Here is a 9116-nt window from a genome sequence, read left to right as displayed (position 1 = left end):
GATTGGATGGCCCCATGACCATGATCCCTGAAGCAACCAAAACTAATGCAGCTATTGTTTAAATGCAGCTAATACCCACCTTGCTCACAAGCGGTGTTGGGAGATGTGACAAAAGGATTTATGTGCTTTGAAGATGAAGAATGCTGTGCAAGTGCTATTACATCGATTATTACTGTTTCACCCATTATATCAGTATTTTTCACCTTATGAACATTTAAGGGGACACCCCTTTCCAGCTGAAACTGCAGCCTCGTTGCCTTTAGAAATTCTACTTATCTTAGAAGCTCGTATAACCCCAAATGCCACAGTACCCAAACACCACACAAGCTCCAGTGAATACAGCCTTACAGCCCTATGTGAGGTAAGGAAATGCTGTTTTCTCATTTTATTGATTGAAATCAAAGCACAGGCCGAGGTTACATGGGGAATCTGTTGTGAGGCAGGGAACTGAGCTCCAGTCTCCCAAGTTAGTAAGTGAGCAGGACCATCTTCTGTTTTCAATCTGAGGTGTTCACGTGTGACCACAGTAGGTGCAAAATCTCAACACTGGCCTTTGAGACCCACAACACCTCTGTGAAATCCTGTTTTATGGGAGCGCAGACTGAGGCAGAGAGCAAGGAAGTGACTTGCCTAAGGTCGCAGAGTCAGTTAGCAAGAAAACCGCTGAGAAAAGGGGGAGGATCATCCTTGATCATCTAATGGGATCATACTTAGGTGCTTAAGTCTGTTTTCATGCCTAATAGGCAGGAAAGGGTTGGGCCTCAAGTGTTACATTGCCTTTGTGCCTGACCAAAGGACCACAGGAGGTAAGGTGACTGCGACCCAAGGTTATCATTGAAATGACTGGTAGCTTTTTGGATTAAAGCAATAAGGAGCACTAAAGAAGCTACTATGAACACCACTGATCACATATTCATTGCATGGCAGTGACAGCAACTCCGCTTAAGCACGTAAACTGTTAGAGCCCTCCCCCAGCAGGTTTAGGATTTAATGTAACATGTGGCACGGATCCTCTGATAAAGGCTTTTCCTTTGCTTGGTCCCAATTTCTACTCAAGATGTTCCCAGTGCTCAGTAGACCATGTGAACTAAACCACACAGTTTGCAGAGACCTTCCCAGAACAGGGCTGGGCATTGAGATACATGACTATTTTTAACCTGTCAAGTCCATACTGGGCAAAGCGTTTCCTCTTCTGAGTGACAGACAGAAAGAAACTGGGGAGATCGCAGGACTGGAGTGGGCAGAGGTTTCCAGTTCTGGGCTGTTGTCTGGGGAGTCTACTATTGTTACTTGTCTGCTGTTATTTGTCATTTATTATAAACTGCTCTGAGCCTTTCTGGGTTGGGTAGGATCAAAATCTAAATAACAACAACAAGAAGTTATTGTTAAAAATTGATTCTGATACAGCTAAGCAATTTCCACTGTTATTAATTAGGGTTATGGGAGAGAGAAGCTTACAGGGTAGTGGTGATCGTGTTAGCAACTTTTCCAAGTCATTCCATGTAGCCTCCTTTAAAGCTTTGGTAGATCAACACCTCTGTTATAGTTAAACCTTTTAGGGGCCACTCCTATCCCTTTCAAGCAGAGGTTTTAAAGCAAACCACAGTCGTAATGTGCCATTGCATATAGATGAGCTGGCAACCAGTCTGAGCTAACACAGGGAGATATAAATACCAAAGAAGGCCTTGGGCTCTCTTCCATCTGATGCAGGAACTGTTGGACCAAAGCACTGAAAAAACCTACAGCTACAGAAACTGTGGGGAGTCACTCACTGCGCAAGAAGCAGGGCAGCCTTTTCTTCCTTCTTCCTGCCTAGCAAACAAGGTAAGGAGTGCCATTCCAGATACTGTTGTCTCCAAAGCGGATGGAGATGAATCCACTTCATTCCCAGGGGGATGGACCCAGCTGTTTCCAGGCAAAGATGTTCTTACCATATGACACTAGCCATACTAAGTACAACATGCTAACTATGACCTTTTCCCCTTAAGTTCTCCCACATCCTTAAGATAAAACTGCTGCATAAATGCATGAAGCAGCAGACCAAGGCTCAGAATACCTGGGTTGGCTTTATGGTTGCCTGCTGCCTGTGATCTTGGGCAAGTCAGCTCTTTGCTCTCTGCCTCAGTTTGCACTTCCAGAAAACAGGATTTCACAGAGGTTTTATGGCACTCAGAAGACAGTGTCGAGATTTTGCATCATTGTGCTTCAGATTGCAATCAATAAAATGAGAAAACTGCATTTCCTTATCTGACATAGAGTCATAGGGCTGGATTCATTGAAGCTTGTGTGGTGCTTGGATACTGTGGTATTGGGGGTCATATGAACATCAAAGATAAACACAAGTACTAAAACTGAAAGAAGGTGCAAAATAACCTGTAATTCTCTATTTTTTGAGTTGGGCCATTTGCCAGTATTTTGGCTCAGATTCTATTCCACCTATTAGGTGCTTAAGTGGGATTAGGTGTGTAAATGTGATTTTATTCCATCCTACTCAAGTCCCTGAAAAGTAGTCAATCCCCAAGTGGAAAAGGCTTCATCCTGCTCACTGCTTTTCATAACTTAGCCTTAAGACTAAGGTAATGGAGTGCTACAAAAACAGGTGTGTTAACATTTTTTCAAGGATGCAAGCAAGGTGAAATAGGATTACACATAGGCACCTAAATCCACTTAGACATGTAATAGGTGGAAAAGTATCAGATCCTCTGTGTACAGGCTATTTCATTGTCTTCTCTGTAAAATCAGTGGCTGAAATAACCTTTATAAATACCAGCAGGGAAGCAGAAAAAATAAATCCACATGTTAAAAATAAGTCCACATGTTCAAAAAAAGCCCACATGGTTTGCACATGCAAAAGCAGATTTTCTGCATAAAGCAGGAACCTCCTGCATGCTGCCCTATTGAAAATGCCTGCAAAAAGAGAGACATTCTATTTAAAGGGCACTTTACCAAAAACAAGTATTTTTTGATTAATATTTTTTTTAAACATTACAACTGACAGTATTCTTTTAATGAATTATTTGTAATGTTCTTTGGGATCCTTTGAGGAACAATACCCACAAAAGTGCAATGTGTTCTTACTGGGAGTTGGAAGCAAAGCAGGAAAGTTTCTGTTTTGCATGGTGAAATTTTACCAGAGAAAGAAGAAAATGTTCCCTGCTGGGACATAAAGTCATAATTTAGAAAATATTCAATGCAAACTTTTGAAAAAGCTACAGGTGCTCCCAAAGCCTGTTTTGATTTGCAACTCTACAATCCCAAGAGAGAGACATTGTCCAGGAAGCAATTTCTCTCTATTCCATGCAACCTGTGATTTCTCTTTAATACCAGCTTTCAAAGATATGGTTCAAAAAGCTTTTGTTTGCTTCATCCTTTACCTTGCAAGTGCCTCTTCTATCCTCAATACCCAAACCATTCTCCAGGGACTTGCTGGCTAATTAACACAACTGTTTTCTTATCAAATCCTATCCAGAATGAAAACAAAATGAAGTGTGAAATCTAAGTGAGATTGTTTGTGGTCATTATACATTATGCCTGGCTTTGCATAAATATTACACAAACATCAAATAGTGACAAACAAGCTTAAGTTAATTTATTTATAGCAACACTAAGTGCCCGATTCTCATTTTCCCTTATCCCCTTTTACACCATTTTGGCACCAGAAAGGGCACTAGAAGTACATGTTAATAATATTTACTTCGGAATTATGTTAAAAACCCTATTGTAAATGTGAATCATCACTTTAGGATACTGGATTAGGAGACCTAAGTTTTAGTCCTTCCTTTGATAATGATCTATTATATGTTCCTTTGAGTAAACCACTCTGCCGTTTGGTGCCTCAGTTTCCCAGCTTTAAAGACAAGATAAAGATACTGGCCTCTTTTGCAAAGTGCATTTAGTGCTGTAGCTTATTACTTTTGGGTGCAGTATTATGCCATTTTTAAATTCATTATTGTTTAAGCAAAGACACACAGCAATAGCAAACAAATAAACATCTAGTTTTGAAATTCTTTTAAAGTGTCCACAAAGTCCTTAGGATTTTATCTTGTAAAATCAAATATATAGTTTAAAGAGAGATCAAAATTTAGCCCAGAAAAGGCAGAGAATAAGGACTGGCAAATACTCTGGGAATGCAATTCGTTATAGTTGATTTATGTGGGTGGCTTTTAATTCCTCCTGATTTTCCGGTAAGAAGATCCAAACTGCCTGAAGTTTGCTTTGGACAGTTCCCAGTCTCCTAATTGGGCATGCATGTCTCTGTTTAGTTTTGAAGAAAGTGATTTTTCATGACCATAGCTTTGAATGGCTGAGGGTTTTCTAAAGAGCTGGGAGAAACCTTTAGCTGATGTACATCTGTGCAATTTGACTACATGGTAGACCGGGGCGGGCAGTTATTTTGGGCAGAGGGCCATTTTTTGAGTTTTGGCAAGCCGCTGAGGGCCGCATGACAGGCAGCCAGGGACAGATAAATATTAATTTTCTACATTTTTTAGGGGCCCCGCGGGCCAGATAGAACGGCCTGTCGGGCCGCATCCGGCCCCTGGGCTGCATTTTGCCCACCCCTGCTGTAGACCCAGTTTTTCTCTCTGGGACAATGCGATGAACACCATCCAAGGCAAATAACAAGGAGCAGGAGATAAATGGTCTCAGGAAACTAAATTTGGGGGTTTCAACCTGGGGTCCATGGCCTCTAGGGAAATCATAATGAACTGCCAGGGGGTTGTGACCACATTGCCATGACCACCTATATTTTGGGAGTCAGTTCCTCGCTAGGTAGAAGAGCATTTTGTTATGGAAGAGGTGTATACTCCAGAAGAGGGTGAGAACTGAGGGGCTAGATTAACCCCAGGTCTGAATTCTTTTCAAATATGCTGCAAGATCTTCCTTTCTGATAAACTTTTCCACCACAACTAGCTAGTGCTGTACAAACACACCCACATGTGCAATCCAGAGGACAAATGGCCACAGCTGAAGGAGGCCAGAGAGCAGGTAACTAACTCCACTAAGTTCATTACGAGCCCCACTGAGTAGATTTAATTTTCCTAATTTCCTATAAGGCTTCTTTGACGGCCACTACAGAAAACCCTAAAATAGATGAGCTAGACCTTCCTCCTTCAGGTACCGGGAGCTAACCTTTGACTTCCAATTAGCGTGGAGGATGGCGGCAGCTCTGAGACTAGGGGTAAGAGTGGAATTTGCAAGAGGCTGCAAGGAAAGGGAGCATTTCACACCATTACAAGCACTGCATTCTTGTTCAATGTAAGCAATAAAATACGAAAGGGATTCAAGAAAAAAGCTTTTCTAAATTGTAATTACAGTTACCTGAAACCTTTGACTGAAAATGTCCATGTACTGTACGGCTGTTTAGCCCGGGGCTTCCCTCTGCATTGGCGGTGCCCCCTGGGACCGACTGAGCGGTGCTGGTGGGTGGGTGCCACCTGGGAGTTACTGCCACCATGGAGGGTAGGTCTGGGGTCCCCCACAGTTCAGGGGTCTCTTGGCCCACTGGCAGCTCTCCCCCCAGCTGTGGGAGAGGCAGGTAGGCTCCAGTGCCCCATGCACCATCTCCCCACCACCTTCCCACGATCCGGCAGCAGGCTGGCTTGCCCCTGGGGCAATGTGGCAAGGTGGCAGGAGGGTGGCTTGGTGTGCTGGTGGTGGGAAAAGGTGGCAGAGATGATGCATGGGGCACTAGAAGCCCGCCAAGCCTGAGCTTCCCTGAGCATGTCTGGGCTTCCCACGCTCCATGCACTGTTGCAATTTGTTACATAGCAAACTAAACTACCTCGGATGGGTTTTACTTTGCTATGTAACAAGATCACTTAAAGTGAAATATGCCACCGCACGTGTACATCGTGACAAAATTAAAGTGACATACACCACCGAAGGTGTAAACAGCAATGCTATTAAAGCGGTGCAAAAGGGCAATTAAGCTGCTTTAGAGGCCAATTTTGCCATGTGCACAAACGCCCATAGCTTCTCTCCTTTCAATAGTTACCCTGGGATAAAAACTGAGGAAACAAAACTGTGAGTCAGACCAGTCACTTCAAACCCCTTCCCTGCTCCACTGCGCAATTTTCAGTCTCTCGACTTTTTTTGTGATGTCATAATTTCGGTGCTTCTTCCAGCACTGCAGAGGCGCCAGTCTACTCGAGAATGTTCATGCTGGCTCAGATCTAGGTGTTCTACTTCAAGACCAGGTTTTTCCCATTTTAGTCCAGCCAGCCAGGTTTTTCCCCTTTTTAAATCAATTCCCAGCTGCTGCATACACTGGTCTCTCAAAGAAAACCACAGGATTTCTAGGATGGATCTTGAAGTCGTTCCTGTGGTTTTTCTTTATTCGATCTCCAAGGAGATGCATTCTCCCATGATTGTGCATGTGATGCCTGCTCAGCCACAAGAGACTTAAACTCCCTCTAACTGGCTCATCCCCTATTCTGGGCTCCTCCTCTCCATGCTCATCTCACTGCCTACGGGGCTTTCAGTTCCAGCAGAAACAGAGAGAATTATTGGCAGCAAGAGTGGATGTTTAAACTAATGGGCAGTTACAGACAACTCTGCCCCAAGAAGCCTACCATCCAACTACTTTGGAAACCAATCCTATCTGTAGTCCTCCTTTCTGTCCTTCCCACTGTGCCATGTTAGACCCAGAAATTTTTAACTTGGCAATTACCATCAATCCACCTTGTCCAGCCTCCAGACCTATTAATTAAGAGTGAACCTTGCATTCCTACCAGTAATAGACTAATCTTGTTTTCGGACAAGGTATTTACTGAGTTTTGACATGAACAGATGAAGCAGGTGACTAAATTGGCTTTCGGACCCCCTGAGGGTGAGAGGAGGGGCAGGAGAAGGGACTGGGTTGGGGCAAAAAGGCTCTCATGCTTCATTTCCCTTAATGGAGCTTCCTGCCAGTTTCCAGTTTGATCCAGATCGGTGGCTTGTCCTTGAACATTTGGGGAGAACTGTAACTAAGAGCAGCTGTGGAAATTCGTCTTTCTTTATAGCAAAGACACTCCATGGGCCTGTCCTGTACTTGTGTCAGGAAGTCACTCCCATTCACGCCCTGGGAAGTCATTAAATTCTGGGGCAGCAGAGTAGTCCGTGAAGCTAAGGCTGGAATTTGTCTGCAAAGTGTCCAGGTTTAGGGGCTGTGAAAGCATTCCCTGATTGGATTGCACTGTGCATCTTATGCCCGATCGTGGAAGTCGCCGAATGCTCCTTGCCAGGTGCTCTGCTTAGTCCCGTGCTCCTTTACACAAGCAAAAACTAATCAACCAACAAAGCAAGACTACTGAGAGACAGGAAACTTTGTACCTTGTCTCTGGAACAGGATACACCAAGAGATGGTGCAGTGAGAGAAAGCCACGAAAGCTCCCAGTTTTGTTTTCTCCACAAGAGACAGCCTGTGCTTATCAGCATCAATATTAGGATTTACAAATTAGAATTTATTGGCCATTTCTGATTTAAGAGGTCCTTTAAGAGCCCATCAGGAGGCTCTTCAAATGTATGTGTTATCCAGAATATGCAGTTCAGCCATAAACATTCAGATGATGGATGACTTGTGCGTGCGCTCTTTGTCTGGTTTGTACAAGTGATCAATCATTACATAGCGGGTTTCTGTTCCCTGATTGTATATGTGATTTTTTGTTTCCAGAAAAAAAATCAAGAATAGGAAATATCACAAAAGTCGCCCAACATGGTTTTGGGGCAGCTATTCATTTGTGCAACTTTCAAGATTAATGGAAATTGTCAAAGATATAAGGTGGCCATTCAAACACTAGGAAACAACAAAGACACGGTCACCCTTTTTCTGCATTTAAATCATGACTTCACAGGGATTCAGGAAATTCCAACTTGCCTAAAAATACATTTCTCACCTATTTCACCAAGAATGACAATAAGGTCTTCCATTCTGGCAGTGGGTATCAAGCGTGCCTCCAGAGCATGCAAGCACTGAGCAACAAGTAGTTGAAAGGCAGCCAATAAGAAATAGGAGGCACAGGGACACGCTTGAATACTCAGGACTACAAGAAGCCTTCTGTCACAGCAGGGTCCAGATTGCTCAGAGGGGAGACATTAGGCAACAACCTAAGTCTGCAAATGAGCACTTATAGGGATTTCCAAAAGCACCTGTACCAGCTGGATACCTACCTCCCATTGATTTCAGGCACCTCCATCTCCCTTCTGTCAAGTGCAGCTAGGGACATTTTGCCTTCTCTCTCTGTGTTTATTAAGAATGTAATCATCTCCAGCAGGATTGATCTCTCCCTAAGTACAGCTCCAGGGAGGCCCCAGAGACCTTTAGGTGGTACAGTGATAGTAATAAAAATAATAATCCAGCCTGGGCAGTCAGACTGACTCCAGTGAATGAGTTTCATTTGTGAAAATATCAGTAAATCATCTTGCTATTTTTCCAGCTCTAAATGCACTTTACTAGAAGACATTGTGTATTCTCTCCTGTGTTTGTTTTTCACTGTTTGCCTCAGTCTGAGGCATTAGTATGCACACAGAAGCTTTTCCTCTCCTGGGGGAATGTGCAAGTTTGTACTGAAATGGCAAGCAAGCGCCTGTGTTTTGGGCTAGGCATTTTCTTAGCATCTAAGCACTGCTGCATCTCTACCTACAGCAACTCCCAGACTGAAGATATTTTATTCACCATAGCACCCTTCCATGCAAACCTCTCAAAGTTTTTTGCAAACATTAATGAATTTAATGCAGTTTGTTTAATGTTTCCCTTGACATCGCCCCCTGTCATTAGTTCCAGGCTAGGGGGTAACTGAGGCACAAAGAAAGGAAGCAACTTGCCCAAGACAGTACAAGAAGCCTGTGGAAGAACCAGAAACTGAGCATACATCTGACTCCCAGGGTGATACCTAGACTGTATTCCCTGAGACTGCTGTAAGATGCCTTGCTGCTAGGGGAAGTTAGTTTTGTCTTAATGGGACAGAACATATTCACTACGTTTTCATTTTGCTATGGAACAGCAAAGGTAGGATGTGCAGAATACTGGTTTCCATCCTTGATAATCATTTCAGTTATTTGGGCTTGATTTTTCAGTGTAGCATTTCAAGCCAGCCGTAAAAACTCTGGGAATCAGCATATCACATCTCAGCATG

General features: G+C 43.4%; 1 protein-coding gene across 1 annotated transcript in view; it reads left to right on the top strand.

The window, feature by feature from the left end:
* The first annotated feature begins 1655 nt into the window (after positions 1-1655).
* KCNJ1 (potassium voltage-gated channel subfamily J member 1) overlaps positions 1656-9116 on the top strand; it is a 29668-nt gene continuing 22207 nt past the window's right edge. Inside the window, exon 1 of the mRNA XM_019546981.1 lies at positions 1656-1824. The gene's annotated coding sequence lies outside the window, so the exon portion shown is untranslated. The remainder of the gene's footprint in view (positions 1825-9116) is intronic.

Source organism: Crocodylus porosus, unplaced genomic scaffold, assembly GCF_001723895.1.
Source record: "Crocodylus porosus isolate Cpor-Errol unplaced genomic scaffold, CroPor_comp1, whole genome shotgun sequence".
NCBI lineage: Eukaryota > Metazoa > Chordata > Crocodylia > Crocodylidae > Crocodylus > Crocodylus porosus.
Note: the sequence above shows the minus strand (reverse complement) of the source record. Positions and strands in the feature narration are given on the sequence as shown.